Source organism: Manacus candei, unplaced genomic scaffold (genome assembly GCF_025592945.1).
Source record: "Manacus candei isolate 608988 ecotype Guabito, Panama unplaced genomic scaffold, ASM2559294v1 h1tg000179l, whole genome shotgun sequence".
NCBI classification, from domain to species: domain Eukaryota; kingdom Metazoa; phylum Chordata; class Aves; order Passeriformes; family Pipridae; genus Manacus; species Manacus candei.
Window position 1 is genome coordinate 85148 of NW_026138227.1, and position 16805 is coordinate 101952.

The 16805-nt window shown below is 47.2% G+C and overlaps 1 long non-coding RNA gene across 1 annotated transcript; it reads right to left on the reverse strand.

Moving 5' to 3' along the window:
* Nucleotides 1-5607: 5607 nt before the first annotated feature.
* On the reverse strand, nt 5608-12991 carry LOC127463904 (uncharacterized). Its single transcript, XR_007901074.1, has 2 exons — nt 12404-12991; nt 5608-6544 (listed from the first exon to the last, which is right to left on the reverse strand). It is a non-coding gene; the product is annotated as an uncharacterized LOC127463904 (long non-coding RNA).
* Between the last annotated feature and the right edge of the window lie 3814 nt (nt 12992-16805).

Genomic DNA, 16805 nt, shown 5'->3' on the forward strand with positions numbered 1-16805 from the left:
GGAGAGGAGCCTAAAAAAATTAAAATCAGGAGAGGAGCCTAAAAAAATTAAAATCAGGAGAGGAGCCTAAAAAAATTAAAATCAGGAGAGGAGCCTAAAAAAACTAGAATCATGAGAAGAGCCTAAAAAAATTAATATCAGGAGAGGAAACTAAAAAAACTAAAATCAGGAGAGGAGCCTAAAAAAAGAAAAATCAGGAGAGGAGCCAAAAAAAATTAAAACCAGCAGAGGAGCCTAAAAAAATAAAAATCAGGACAGGAGCCCAAAAAAATTTTAAATCAGGAAAGGAGCCTAAAAATATTAAAATCAGGAGAAGAGCCTAAGAGAATAAAAATCAAGAGAGCAGCCAAAAAAAATTAAAATCAGGAGAGGAGACTAAAAAAATTAAAACCAGGAGAGGAGCCTAAAAAAATTAAAATCAGACGAGGAGCCCAAAAAAATTAAAATCAAGAGAGGAGCCTACAAAAATTAAAATCAGGACAGGAGCCTACAAAAACTAGAATCATGAGAGGAGCCTAAAAAAATTAAAATCAGGAGAGGAAACTATAAAAACTAAAATCAGGAGAGGAGCCTAAAAAAATTAAAATCAGGAAAGGAGTATAAAAATCTTAAAATCTGGAGACGAGCCTAAAATACTAAAAATCAGGAGAGGAGCCTAAAAAAATTAAAATCAGGAGAGGAGACTAAAAAAATTAAAATCTGGAGAGGAGACTAAAAAAATTAAAATCAGGAGAGGAGTCTAAAAAAATTAAAACCAGGAGAGGAGCCCAAAAAAATTTTAAATCAGGAAAGGTGCCTAAAAAAATTAAAATCAGGAGAGGAGCCTAAGAAAATTAAAATCAGGAGAGGACCCCAAATAAATTAAAATCAGGAGAGAAGCCTAAAAAAATTAAAATCAGGAGAGGAACCTAAAAAAATTAAAACCAGGAGAGCAGCCTAAAAAAATTTTAAATCAGGAAAGGTGCCTAAAAAAATTAAAATCAGGAGAGGAGCCTAAAAATCTAAAAATCAGGAGAGGGGCTTAATAAAATAAAATCAGGAGAAGAGTCTAAAAGTCTAAAAATCAGGAGAGGAGACTTAAAAAATTATAATCAGGAGAGGAGCCTGAAAAAATTAAATCAGGAGAGGAGCCTAAAAATCTTAAAATCAGGAGAAGAGTCTAAAATCCTAAAAATCAGGAGAGGAGCCTAAAAAAAACAAAAATCAGGAGAGGAGCCTAATAAATTTTAAATCAAGAAATGAGCCTAAAAATCTTAAAATCAGGAGAAGAGCCTAAAAGAATAAAAATAAGGAGAGGAGCCTAAAAAAATTAAAAAAAAGGAGAGGAGCCTAAAAAAATTAAAATCAGGAGAGGAGCCTAAAAAAATTAAAATAAGGAGAGGAGTATAAAAATCTTAAAATCAGGAGACGAGCCTAAAAATCTAAAAATCAGGAGAGGAGCCTAAAAAAAAACAAAAATCAGGAGAGGAGCCTAAAAAAATTAATATCAGGAGAGGAAACTAAAAAAACTAAAATCAGGAGAGGAGCCTAAAAAAAGAAAAATCAGGAGAGGAGCCTAAAAAAATTGAAATCAGGAGTGGAGCCTAAAAATCTAAAAATCAGGAGAGGAGCCAAAAAAAATTAAAACCAGCAGAGGAGCCTAAAAAAATAAAAATCAGGACAGGAGCCCAAAAAAATTTTAAATCAGGAAAGGAGCCTAAAAATATTAAAATCAGGAGAAGAGCCTAAGAGAATAAAAATCAAGAGAGCAGCCAAAAAAAATATAAAATCAGGAGAGGAGACTAAAAAAATTAAAATCAGGAGAGGAGTCTAAAAAAATTAAAACCAGCAGAGGAGCCTAAAACAATTTAAATCAGACGAGGAGCCCAAAAAAATAAAAATCAGGAGAGGAGCCTAAAAAAATTAAAATCAGGAGGGAAGCCTAAGAGAATAAAAATCAGGAGAGGAGACTAAAAATCTAAAAATCTGGAGAGGAGCGTAAAAAAATTAAAATCAGGAGGGAGCCTAAGAGAATAAAAATCAGGAGAGGAGACTAAAAATCTAAAAATCAGGAGAGGAGCCTAAAAAAATTAATATCAGGAGAGGAGCCTAAAAAAATTAAAATCAGGAGAGAAGCCAAATATCTAAAAATCAGGAGAGGAGCCTAAAAAAATTAAAATCAGCAGAGGAGCCTAAGAGAATCAAAATCTGGAGAGGAGACTGAAAATTTAAAAATCAGGAGAGGAGCGTAAAAAAATTAAAATCAGGAGAGGAGCGTAAAAAAATTAAAATCAGGAGAGGAGCCTAAAAAAATTAAAATGAGGAGAGGAGCCTTAAAAAATTATAATCAGGAGAGGAGCCTGAAAAAACTAAAATCAGGAGAGGAGCCTAAAAATCTGAAAATCAGGAGAGGAGCCTAAAGTCCTAAAAATCAGGAGAGGAGCTTAAAAAATTTAAAATCAGGAGAGGAGCCAAAAAAATTTTAAATCAGGAAATGAGCCTAAAAATCTTAAAATCAGGAGAACAGCGTAAGAGAATAAAAATAAGGAGAGCAGCCTAAAAAAATTAAAATTAGGAGAGGAGCCTAAAAAAATTTAAATCAGGAGAAGAGCCTAGAAAAATTAAAATCAGGACAGGAGCCTACAAAAATTAAAATCAGGACAGGAGCCTACGAAAACTAGAATCATGAGAGGAGCCTAAAAAAATTAATATCAGGAGAGGAGCCTAAAAAAACAAAAATCAGGAGAGGAGCCTAAAAAAATTGAAATCAGGAGAGGAGCCTAAAAATCTAAAAATCAGGAGAGAAGCCAAAAAAAATTAAAACCAGCAGAGGAGCCTAAAAAAATTAAAATCAGGACAGGAGCCCAAAAAAATTTTAAATCAGGAAAGGAGCCTAAAAATATTAAAATCAGGAGAAGAGCCTAAGAGAATTAAAATCAAGAGAGCAGCCTAAAAAAATTAAAATCAGGAGAGGAGCCTAAAATAATCAAAATCAGACGAGGAGCCCAAAAAAATTAAAATCAGGAGAGGACACTAAACAAATTAAAATCAGGAGAGGAGTCTAAAAAAATTAAAACCAGGAGAGTAGCCTAAAAATCTTAAAATCAGGAGAAGAGTCTAAAAAAATTAAAATCCGGAGAGGAGCCTTAAAAAATTATAATCAGGAGAGGAGCCTGAAAAAACTAAAATCAGGAGAGGAGCCTAAAAATCTGAAAATCAGGAGAGGAGCCTAAAAATCTTAAAATCAGGAGATGAGCCTAAAAATCTTAAAATCAGGAGACGAGCCTAAAATCCTAAAAATCAGGAGAGGAGCCTAAAGAAATTAAAATCAGGAGAGGAGCCCTAAAAATTTTAAATCAGGAAATGAGCCTAATAATCTTAAAATCAGGAGAAGAGCCTAAGAGAATAAAAATCAAGAGAGCAGCCTAAAAAAATTAAAATCAGGAGAGGAGCCTAAAAAAATTAAAATCAGGAGAGGAGTATAAAAATGTTAAAATCAGGAGACGAGCCTAAAAATCTAAAAATCAGGAGAGGAGCCTAAAAAAAACAAAAATCAGGAGAGGAGCCTAAAAAATTTAAAATCAGGAGAGGAGCCTACAAAAATTAAAATCAGGACAGGAGCCTACAAAAACTAGAATCATGAGAGGAGCCTAAAAAAATTAAAACCAGCAGAGGAGCCTAAAAAAATTAAAACCAGCAGAGGAGCCTAAAAAAATTACAAGCAGGAGAGGAGCCTAAGAGAATAAAAATCAGGAGAGGAGACTAAAAATCTAAAAATCAGGAGAGGAGCCTTAAAAAATTAATATCAGGAGAGGAACCTAAAAAATCTAAAATCAGGAGAGGAGCCTAAGAAAATAAAAATCAGGAGAGGAGACTAAAAACCTTAAAATCAGGAGAGGAGCCTGAAAAAATTAAAATCAGGACAGGAGACTAATACAATAAAAATCAGGGGAGCAGCCTAAAAAAATTAAAATCAGGAGAGGAGCCTGAAAAAATTAAAATGAGGAGAGGAGCCTGAAAAAATTAAAATGAGGAGAGGAGCCTGAAAAAATTAAAATGAGGAGAGGAGCCTGAAAACAGTAAAATCAGGACAGAGGACTAATACAATAAAAATCAGGAGAGAAGCCTGAGAAATTTAAAATCAGGAGAGGAGCCTGAAAAAATTACTATCAGGAGAGACCCAGAACTCACCCAAGTCTCCCCAGAAAACTACCAGAAACTGATTTAAATCTCACCAAAAATGACCCAGAGCTCACCCAAATCTCCCTAAAAAATGACCAGAAACTGATTCAAATCTCCCCAAAAAAGACACAAAAATTGATCCAATTCACCCCTAAAATTGATCCAGAACTGACACAAAACTGGCCCAATTCACCTCAAAAACTAACTCCAAATTGGCCCAAAACCTGACCTAAAAATGCAAAAAACCCCCCCCAAAACTGACCCAAAATGATACAAAATCAGCCCCAAATATGACCAGAAACTGACCCCAAAACCCCAAAACACTGATACCAAGACTCACCCAAATCTCCCCAAAAAATAACACAAAAGTCAGCCCAATCACCCCAAAAAATGACCAGAAATTGACCCAAAATTACCGCAAAAATAGACCCAAAACTCACCCAAATCACCCCAAAAAGCGACCAGAAAGTCAGCCAAATCACCCCATAAAATGACCCAGAACTCACCCAAATCTCCCCAAAAAATCACCCACAAGTCAGCCAAATCACCCCATAAAATTACCAGAAACTGACCCAAATCACCCCCCAAAATGACCCAGAACTCACCCAAATCTCCCCAAAGAATGACCAGAAACTTAGCAAAAAAAACCCCAATAAATGACCCAAAACTGACCCAAATCTCCCCTAAAAAATGATCCGTCACCCAAATCTCCCCAAAAAATGACCAGAAACTGACCCAAATCTCCCCCAAAAATGACCAGAAACTCACAAAAAATAACCCCCAAAAATGATCAGAAACTGACACAAATCTCCCCAACAAATGACCCAAACTTTATTTCTTTTCTTAGCAACAAATCCCTTCCTTTGCTCCCCTCTGGCCCTGCCCACACGGCCCCAGTTCAGCTCTCAGTGAGTTCTTGCTTCTGGGCAGCGACTCCTCTGCCTCTTGCTGGGGCGGCAGCAGCTCCTGTGCCGGCAGGGAGAGGGACCCCGAGCCAGGAGAGGGACCCCGAGCCAGGAGAGGGACCCCAGAGACCCTACAGAGACCCCAGAGCCATTATAGGGACCCCAGAGCCACGATAGAAACCCCAGAGTCCCTACAGAGACCCCAGAGCCATTATAGGGACCCCAGAGCCCTCCAGAGCCCCTATAGAGACCCCAGAGCCCCTATAGAGACCCCAGAGCCCTCCAGAGCCCCTTGCTGGGTCACAGCCCCTCTTCTCCCGCCCAAACCCACCTTTCTGGCTGCAGCTGCTTTTCTTCTCTGGCTCCCCCTTCCTTCCCCAGGGAGCTTTGCCTTGTTCTTTGGCCAGGCTCCAGCTGCAGCTCAAGGGCAAAGCTGCAACTACAATTCCCCCTTCGGGTTTTTCACCTGAAAAACAAAGGCTTGGGCCAAACTCTGACCAGTCACTCGCTGAACACGAGACATCAAACAGGGCACACAGAATAAAATGCATCCAACTCTAAATCATGTTACAATGACTGTCCACCCCAATCCAGCACTGACATTAAAAACCTTCAAGCAATCAAAAAGACCTCCAAACATCCCTTAGATAGAGAAAAGCACACCAGGAACGAATGCAAAAAGAAAAATTCCAAACAATGCTCAATTAAATAACCATGGACTGATATAAAACATGTTTAGGGAACTTAAACCACTTCTTCCCATTATTCTCCATCAGAAATTACCCTTATTTAAGTTCTCCTTTTAACACTTCATTAAAACTGACTTATTAGGAAATGGTTTGAACCAAACTTCATAACTTGATGACTCCAGGGTTTGTGCTCCTTGACTTTGGCCTGAAGGGGTTTGGAACACAGGCTTTGTTCTGGAGAGCTTTTCCCCAATCTACAAACCCTTCTGCAAATGGGACTCCCTTCCCTCAGGGTTCGGTGGCCTCTGGTTTTCCTGAAGGCTGGGGGGGATCTGGGAGCCAAATCCCAAGGGATCCAGCCCAGCTCTGCACACACACACACACACACATTTCCAGCTGGTCACAGTCTCACGGGGGCCACCACCACTCAGCACATTTGCACACAAACAGCCCTCTGAGTTCCTGGCACTGGGTCTGATGGACTAAGAAATGATCAGTCTGGTGGTTTGCCCTCAGAGGAGTAAGATCCAATGATGCATTTCTATTTTCATGACAATATAACCTGGAAAACACAAACATATTTCTGCTTCATGTGCAATTTAAAATTCAAAGACACAGAAACATTCCTAGAGTTCAAGTCCCCAGGTTTGGTTCCAAATGTCACTCGGTCCCCCTGGGACAAGAACAGTGGCACACACGGACTCAACAGCCCTGCACAAGCCCAGGAGTGCGGGGGAAATATCCTTGAGAGCACTGCTGCATTTCAAAAAGAAGTCAGTCACATCAACTCTGTAACAAATAAAAAAGAGAAGCCAAAATAAATAACTGTAGACAGGGTATTAAGTACCTTGAGAATACCAATAAGAAAAAACTAAGAATAAAGGCATCTATTTGAAGTACAAAGAGTTTGGGAGACACCATTTGTTTGCCACAAAGCCTTTATTTTGTTGGCTCTTCTATAGTTAGAACCCAAACCTTACCCTCCCACAAAAAGCAGAAAACCTCTTCAGAGAGTTAGGAGATGGAGTCAGTTTGGATTAATGGGAAGAACATCTCTGGAGACAAAATAAAGCAGAGAAAATAACCCCATCCTCAACAACAGAGCTGCCTCCCCACTGCCTGCCCCTGGACACTTGCTCTGGGGGTGACAGAGCCTGAAGTCTCCTGCCTAGTCCTGGGCAATACTTCCTGGGGACCACAGCACCACTGAGTTCCTAAAAATATCACAGGTTGGGCAGGTGCTTGGATTTTGTCTGGATTAACTCCCCTTCTTCCTTTCCAGGTGCTGCCCTACTCATTGTAATGGTGCTTGTACTCCCTGAGCCATTCCCTCCCCCATCCAACCATCCCTTGTGCCCTCTCTGACAAGGACAGTGGGTCCAGGTGTTCTGCCACGCTCCCAGGGCACAGGGGGGGACTGTGGAGCCACCCTCGAGGGGGGAAACGTGCCCTGCCTGCCCTGCCCAGGGAAAGGGAACTGCCCCAGTGCTCCCCAGCACAAGGCACCCTTGGAAATATCCACTGCAATGGGACACTCAGGGACAGCAACAAGCACTGCACGAGGCTGCTCTGGCACAGGACCAATTTTAGCCTCAGCTTTTCTCTGGACCACTTCACTTTGTTTGCCACCTCATCCTGCAGTCAGAACTTGCTGTCCTTGCAACCTTTCAGGGTGACCAAAAATGAGAGAGGCCTCTGCTCCAGCACCCACAAGGGCCTGATCCATCTGACAGGATCCATTTTTCCAGGGAATTCAAAGCTCCACCTGAGGACTAGGGTCTTTTCTCACCCATCCCTGTGCTGCAGCTTGGCCTCCATCTCACTGTGCTTTCAGTTCCCTCCATGGTTGAACACTGGCAGCCCTGGCCCTGGGCGGAGCTCGGCATCCTGATCCCATCCCTCCTGGCCCCCGGAACCGCTGACTCAGCAATGGGGGGCCCTCCATTGCCAAGGGCACGGGCCCGTCGGGGCTCACGGGGGGAGCAGGAGGGCGAAGGCTCCAGCCCTGCTGCTACAACCTTCCACCACTACAGCCAACAGAGGAGCCTCTCCAGCCCTGCCTCCCAAGGCATCCTCAACAAACCCAGCCCAGCTCCACAGGACAAACTGCTCCCTGTCTGCCCAGGCCAGTCTAATCCCAGAGGCTCCCAGGGTCATGCAAAACAACTGCCCAGGAGATCAGAGACCCCAGTCCATCTCTTCCTAGCACAGGTTTGGGTTAGTTTGGCAAACAGACCAACTGAGGAATTCCCCAATGTTTTCCCAGTTTGACCCCTGTCACACCAATCACCTTAACACTGCCAGTCCATAATTCTCCCTCTCTTGGGTTAAGGACTGAGCAAGTTGGACCTGTGTCTGAGCAGGACATGTGCAAACCAAATGCTGGGGACTGGAACACACACCTGGCACTCCTGCAGCTCTCACAGTCACATTCCAGAGAAAACAGCCAATTGCACCCTCACTGCTCATTTCGTAATCCCAATCCCACACTTGTTTGGCACTTGGAGCACCGCTTTTAGAACCCAATTACAGCCCATTAGAGAGCTCCCTGTCTAGCAGGGACAGGGACCCCTGGGATACTCTCAGCAATGCCTGAATCCATGGCAGGGACCTTGCTTTGAGCTCCCCAGGGCCGGGCACCCCGAGGATCTCCCCGAATAATCCTTTCGGTGCGCGCTGGAGTCCTCGGGGTGCCCCAACCCGGGGGGCACCAACAGCACTGTCCCTCCAGGGGGCCAATTTGGTCCTAAACTGCAGGGGGATCTTGCCTGTGTCCCAGACTGGTCCGGAGATCTGAGGCCCTTCCCGAGAAAATCTCGGTGCCGGCGTGAAGGGCCAGAGATCCCTTGGAGCCACGGGAGAGCAGGCACAGAGTCCCTCCTGGGGGGCAATTTGCCTGCCTGAAATCAGCTCTTCAAAGGAGCCTCTAAGACTCAGCTGGTGACTTTTAGAAGCCAGGCATTCCTTGCTTACAACACCCTGCCATGATCCCAGCCCCACGGGGGTCCTGGCAATCCGCTCCCAAAGGGCACACGGAGGGGTCTCCACTGCAGCTGATGGGAGGGGTCAGCATTACAGGAGGGCTCATTTTCCTTCCCTGCATTCCTGTTCCACATTCAGGACATTTCCCAACACTTATCACCATACACAACTACCCTTAGAAGGTTTCCAAGGGGCTTCACCGAGGGCCTTCCCAGGTCTGCTCTGTCTGGAGCCCTCCAAGTCCTCAGTGCCTGCCTGAGGAACCTCAACACAACTCACCTGCTTACACAGCAACTTGGTGCTGCTTGCCTGCTGCCTCACTTCCCTTCTTCCTTCTTTCTTCACCTCCCTTGCTTGGTCCCTTTCAATCCCTGGGCTCAGCTCTGTGCACTTTCCAGGCTCCATCCCACTGCAAAAAGGATTAGCCCTTGTTACATCTCAACACTCAGAGAGCATTCCACCTTTTGCCTTGACACTGGGCCATCAGGCCAGGGTCTCATTATTTAAAGCACAGTTTGACTCCTCAGTGACAACAACAGCTACAGCCCTGAATCCTAACACAGGCTGAGACACAAACACGGATGGGAACTCTTAAGGATCCACTTTGTCCTGCTCACCAATCAAAAGGAGCTTTCTGAACTCAAGAATAACAGACCCCAGGTCCTTTTACTGCAACTTTACCTGCTATAAATGTGACCCACCAGACCTGCAAAGGGCCTTCCCACTTCACCTGCAGGGCTGGCAGTGCCACCACTGGACACGGCCCCAGTGGCTGGGCAGGAACGGAGGGGCTGGGGCGTCCAATCCATCGGCCCAGGCGGCACCAGGAGTTCCTGCAGTTCCTGAGGGGAGAGCCTCAAGCCAACAAAGGATTAGGAAGAATATTTTAAACTTCAATGTGTCTATCTCCTGGAATATGGGGACTTTGATAAGTCCTACTGGTGCAACAAGGACACACTCAAGGCTATCTATTAAAAGGATCTACCAGCACTCAAAAGCTATCACTGTCCTTCTGTCAGGGGGAACGCAGCAAACTCTCTTTGCCAGGAGCCTCCAGGAGGACTTCCAGCTTTTGGGGCTCCCTTTTAACCATTTTTCCCATAACTGGAGCTGGGACTATCACCTGCCCTACAGGGGGAACAGCCCACAAAGTTCACCATCAGGGATGCCATTAACTGAAAGTCCCTTCTCAGGGGGGTCACTGCACACCTTGGCCTTTGTTTGCCCTCCCCACCAAAGATGCTTCCAACAGTTCTGACACATCTGGCAGACCCAGAGCTCTCCTCAGGGAATGCTTCAGCTGCTTAAAGGCTGCCCTTGCACCATCTATTCAAAAAGTCGCCATAACAGTCTTACCACACATCCCGAGGGAGCAATGCAGAGTCCAGCCCGTCCCACCATTCCCAGCAAGGCAGTTCATGGGCTGTCTGGGGCTCAGGGAGGAGTCACGGGGCTTCTCTTCTTCCTGCCTGCTTGCCCCATTTTCTCCTGCAAAAGCAAAGCTTTCTTGGCTTTCCTTGCTCAAGGAGATGCAAAGGCCATCTTTTAAATCCAATACTGGAAACTCCTCCAGGTTGTCATTCAAGGTGCTTCTCTCAGGTCCTGCACTAATCAATCATCTTGTCCACTGGTTTTCTTGGCAGGTTCTTGCATTCACGTCCTACAAGCAAACCAGGAGGAGCCAATTTAGCTGTTCCTGCAACCAATCCAGTCTGGCATTCTGATTTTAAAGGATACTGGGTTGGCCTTACCCATAGAGATCCCACATCAGGGGTAATACCTACAGGTTCTGCCCTCTTCCACTCTCCTGCAGCTCCACTGGCCCACACCACAGGAACAACTGCAGCTGCCACTTCAGTCAGGGCCTTGCTGCTGACAGGAGTTATTCCCTGCACAACAAGAGCTGCTGCTTGGACACATTTAGTTTCAGCAATTACAGTGTCAAGAGCCCCAGTTTTCAATTCCATTTCTGCCTCAACTTTTCCAGCCCATCACTTCCTAGCAGAGGTTTGGGTGAGTTTGGCAAAAACACAAACTGAGGAATTCCCCAATGTTTTCCCAGTTTGACCCCTGTCACACCAATCACCTTAACACTGCCAGTCCATAATTCTCATTCTGCTGTGTTCAGGACTGAGGAAATTGTACTTGTGTCTGAGCAGGACATGTGCAAACCAAATGCTGGGGACTGGAACACACACCTGGCACTCCTGCAGCTCTCACAGTCACATTCCAGAGAAAACAGCCAATTGCACCCTCACTGCTCATTTCTTAATCCCAATCCCACACTTCTTTGGCACTTGGAGCACCACTTTTAGAACCCAATTACAGCCCATTAGAGAGCTCCCTGTCTAGCAGGGACAGGGACCCCTGGGATACTCTCAGCAATGCCTGAATCCATGGCAGGGACCTTGCTTTGAGCTCCCCAGGGCCGGGCACCCCGAGGATCTCCCCGAATAATCCTTTCGGTGCGCGCTGGAGTCCTCGGGGTGCCCCAACCCGGGGGGCACCAACAGCACTGTCCCTCCAGGGGCCAATTTGGTCCCAAAATGCAGGGGGATCTTGCCTGTGTCCCAGACTGGTCCGGAGATCTGAGGCCCTTCCCGAGAAAATCTCGGTGCCGGCGTGAAGGGCCAGAGATCCCTTGGAGCCACGGGAGAGCAGGCACAGAGTCCCTCCTGGGGGGCAATTTGCCTGCCTGAAAAGAGCTCTTCAAAGGAGCCTCTAAGACTCAGCTGGTGACTTTTAGAAGCCAGGCATTCCTTGCTTACAACACCCTGCCATGATCCCAGCCCCACGGGGGTCCTGGCAATCCGCTCCCAAAGGGCACACGGAGGGGTCTCCACTGCAGCTGATGGGAGGGGTCAGCATGACAGGAGGGTTCATTTTCCTTCCCTGCATTCCTGTTGCACATTCAGGACACTCCCAACACCTGTTCCCATCTACACAAACCCTTATAAGTTCTCTGAGGGGCTCCATTGGGGGTCTCTGGTGGTCACCTGTGCCTGCAGACCCCAAAGTTCTCAGTGACCACCTTATCAACTTCAAGACAACTCACCTGGTTGTAGAGGAGCTTGGTGCTGCTTGGCTGCTGCCTCAGTTCCCTTCTTCATTCTTTCTTGACTTTGCTTGCTCAGTCCCTTTAAGTTCCTTGGCTCAGCTCCATGCACTTTCTAGGGAACATCCCACTGCAAAAACTACCAGTTCTTGGTACATCTCCTAACTCAGATATCAGGGAGTGAGGCAGAAATCAACTCATCCAGGGCACTGCCTCCAAATATTGGGACAAAAACACCATAACATTCCATGGCTCCCCTTGGCAAATCAACCCCAAACTGCTCAGACACAAACAACACCCTGCACACTACAACAATCTGGCACTGCTGGTTCAACCCGGCCAAGTCAGTTGGGAAACTACACAAGGTCAACTTCCTTCCAAGTTTCAGTTATGACACAAAAGTCAGGGAGATCACAGACTCCCCCACAGAGTTTTACTCTGAGGAGAGAAGGAAACCAAAGCCATCCCCAGGGCTGCAATAGCTCAGGCTCCCCAAAAGGCCCAGGGGCTTCAGGTTTCTGAGGGGCTTCACCGAGGGCCTTCCCAGGTCTGCTCTGTCTGGAGCCCTCCAAGTCCTCAGTGCCTGCCTGAGGAACCTCAACACAACTCACCTGCTTACACAGCAACTTGGTGCTGCTTGCCTGCTGCCTCACTTCCCTTCTTCCTTCTTTCTTCACCTCCCTTGCTTGGTCCCTTTCAATCCCTGGGCTCAGCTCTGTGCACTTTCCAGGCTCCATCCCACTGCAAAAAGGATTAGCCCTTGTTACATCTCAACACTCAGAGAGCATTCCACCTTTTGCCTTGACACTGGGCCATCAGGCCAGGGTCTCATTATTTAAAGCACAGTTTGACTCCTCAGTGACAACAACAGCTACAGCCCTGAATCCTAACACAGGCTGAGACACAAACACGGATGGGAACTCTTAAGGATCCACTTTGTCCTGCTCACCAATCAAAAGGAGCTTTCTGAACTCAAGAATAACAGACCCCAGGTCCTTTTACTGCAACTTTACCTGCTATAAATGTGACCCACCAGACCTGCAAAGGGCCTTCCCACTTCACCTGCAGGGCTGGCAGTGCCACCACTGGACACGGCCCCAGTGGCTGGGCAGGAACGGAGGGGCTGGGGCGTCCAATCCATCGGCCCAGGCGGCACCAGGAGTTCCTGCAGTTCCTGAGGGGAGAGCCTCAAGCCAACAAAGGATTAGGAAAAATATTTTAAACTTCAATGTGTCTATCTCCTGGAATATGGGGACTTTGATAAGTCCTACTGGTGCAACAAGGACACACTCAAGGCTATCTATTAAAAGGATCTACCAGCACTCAAAAGCTATCACTGTCCTTCTGTCAGGGGGAACGCAGCAAACTCTCTTTGCCAGGAGCCTCCAGGAGGACTTCCAGCTTTTGGGGCTCCCTTTTAACCATTTTTCCCATAACTGGAGCTGGGACTATCACCTGCCCTACAGGGGGAACAGCCCACAAAGTTCACCATCAGGGATGCCATTAACTGAAAGTCCCTTCTCAGGGGGGTCACTGCACACCTTGGCCTTTGTTTGCCCTCCCCACCAAAGATGCTTCCAACAGTTCTGACACATCTGGCAGACCCAGAGCTCTCCTCAGGGAATGCTTCAGCTGCTTAAAGGCTGCCCTTGCACCATCTATTCAAAAAGTCGCCATAACAGTCTTACCACACATCCCGAGGGAGCAATGCAGAGTCCAGCCCGTCCCACCATTCCCAGCAAGGCAGTTCATGGGCTGTCTGGGGCTCAGGGAGGAGTCACGGGGCTTCTCTTCTTCCTGCCTGCTTGCCCCATTTTCTCCTGCAAAAGCAAAGCTTTCTTGGCTTTCCTTGCTCAAGGAGATGCAAAGGCCATCTTTTAAATCCAATACTGGAAACTCCTCCAGGTTGTCATTCAAGGTGCTTCTCTCAGGTCCTGCACTAATCAATCATCTTGTCCACTGGTTTTCTTGGCAGGTTCTTGCATTCACGTCCTACAAGCAAACCAGGAGGAGCCAATTTAGCTGTTCCTGCAACCAATCCAGTCTGGCATTCTGATTTTAAAGGATACTGGGTTGGCCTTACCCATAGAGATCCCACATCAGGGGTAATACCTACAGGTTCTGCCCTCTTCCACTCTCCTGCAGCTCCACTGGCCCACGCCACAGGAACAACTGCAGCTGCCACTTCAGTCAGGGCCTTGCTGCTGACAGGAGTTATTCCCTGCACAACAAGAGCTGCTGCTTGGACACATTTAGTTTCAGCAATTACAGTGTCAAGAGCCCCAGTTTTCAATTCCATTTCTGCCTCAACTTTTCCAGCCCATCACTTCCTAGCAGAGGTTTGGGTGAGTTTGGCAAAAACACAAACTGAGGAATTCCCCAATGTTTTCCCAGTTTGACCCCTGTCACACCAATCACCTTAACACTGCCAGTCCATAATTCTCATTCTGCTGTGTTCAGGACTGAGGAAATTGTACTTGTGTCTGAGCAGGACATGTGCAAACCAAATGCTGGGGACTGGAACACACACCTGGCACTCCTGCAGCTCTCACAGTCACATTCCAGAGAAAACAGCCAATTGCACCCTCACTGCTCATTTCTTAATCCCAATCCCACACTTCTTTGGCACTTGGAGCACCACTTTTAGAACCCAATTACAGCCCATTAGAGAGCTCCCTGTCTAGCAGGGACAGGGACCCCTGGGATACTCTCAGCAATGCCTGAATCCATGGCAGGGACCTTGCTTTGAGCTCCCCAGGGCCGGGCACCCCGAGGATCTCCCCGAATAATCCTTTCGGTGCGCGCTGGAGTCCTCGGGGTGCCCCAACCCGGGGGGCACCAACAGCACTGTCCCTCCAGGGGCCAATTTGGTCCCAAAATGCAGGGGGATCTTGCCTGTGTCCCAGACTGGTCCGGAGATCTGAGGCCCTTCCCGAGAAAATCTCGGTGCCGGCGTGAAGGGCCAGAGATCCCTTGGAGCCACGGGAGAGCAGGCACAGAGTCCCTCCTGGGGGGCAATTTGCCTGCCTGAAAAGAGCTCTTCAAAGGAGCCTCTAAGACTCAGCTGGTGACTTTTAGAAGCCAGGCATTCCTTGCTTACAACACCCTGCCATGATCCCAGCCCCACGGGGGTCCTGGCAATCCGCTCCCAAAGGGCACACGGAGGGGTCTCCACTGCAGCTGATGGGAGGGGTCAGCATGACAGGAGGGTTCATTTTCCTTCCCTGCATTCCTGTTGCACATTCAGGACACTCCCAACACCTGTTCCCATCTACACAAACCCTTATAAGTTCTCTGAGGGGCTCCATTGGGGGTCTCTGGTGGTCACCTGTGCCTGCAGACCCCAAAGTTCTCAGTGACCACCTTATCAACTTCAAGACAACTCACCTGGTTGTAGAGGAGCTTGGTGCTGCTTGGCTGCTGCCTCAGTTCCCTTCTTCATTCTTTCTTGACTTTGCTTGCTCAGTCCCTTTAAGTTCCTTGGCTCAGCTCCATGCACTTTCTAGGGAACATCCCACTGCAAAAACTACCAGTTCTTGGTACATCTCCTAACTCAGATATCAGGGAGTGAGGCAGAAATCAACTCATCCAGGGCACTGCCTCCAAATATTGGGACAAAAACACCATAACATTCCATGGCTCCCCTTGGCAAATCAACCCCAAACTGCTCAGACACAAACAACACCCTGCACACTACAACAATCTGGCACTGCTGGTTCAACCCGGCCAAGTCAGTTGGGAAACTACACAAGGTCAACTTCCTTCCAAGTTTCAGTTATGACACAAAAGTCAGGGAGATCACAGACTCCCCCACAGAGTTTTACTCTGAGGAGAGAAGGAAACCAAAGCCATCCCCAGGGCTGCAATAGCTCAGGCTCCCCAAAAGGCCCAGGGGCTTCAGGTTTCTGAGGGGCTTCACCGAGGGCCTTCCCAGGTCTGCTCTGTCTGGAGCCCTCCAAGTCCTCAGTGCCTGCCTGAGGAACCTCAACACAACTCACCTGCTTACACAGCAACTTGGTGCTGCTTGCCTGCTGCCTCACTTCCCTTCTTCCTTCTTTCTTCACCTCCCTTGCTTGGTCCCTTTCAATCCCTGGGCTCAGCTCTGTGCACTTTCCAGGCTCCATCCCACTGCAAAAAGGATTAGCCCTTGTTACATCTCAACACTCAGAGAGCATTCCACCTTTTGCCTTGACACTGGGCCATCAGGCCAGGGTCTCATTATTTAAAGCACAGTTTGACTCCTCAGTGACAACAACAGCTACAGCCCTGAATCCTAACACAGGCTGAGACACAAACACGGATGGGAACTCTTAAGGATCCACTTTGTCCTGCTCACCAATCAAAAGGAGCTTTCTGAACTCAAGAATAACAGACCCCAGGTCCTTTTACTGCAACTTTACCTGCTATAAATGTGACCCACCAGACCTGCAAAGGGCCTTCCCACTTCACCTGCAGGGCTGGCAGTGCCACCACTGGACACGGCCCCAGTGGCTGGGCAGGAACGGAGGGGCTGGGGCGTCCAATCCATCGGCCCAGGCGGCACCAGGAGTTCCTGCAGTTCCTGAGGGGAGAGCCTCAAGCCAACAAAGGATTAGGAAGAATATTTTAAACTTCAATGTGTCTATCTCCTGGAATATGGGGACTTTGATAAGTCCTACTGGTGCAACAAGGACACACTCAAGGCTATCTATTAAAAGGATCTACCAGCACTCAAAAGCTATCACTGTCCTTCTGTCAGGGGGAACGCAGCAAACTCTCTTTGCCAGGAGCCTCCAGGAGGACTTCCAGCTTTTGGGGCTCCCTTTTAACCATTTTTCCCATAACTGGAGCTGGGACTATCACCTGCCCTACAGGGGGAACAGCCCACAAAGTTCACCATCAGGGATGCCATTAACTGAAAGTCCCTTCTCAGGGGGGTCACTGCACACCTTGGCCTTTGTTTGCCCTCCCCACCAAAGATGCTTCCAACAGTTCTGACACATCTGGCAGACCCAGAGCTCTCCTCAGGGAATG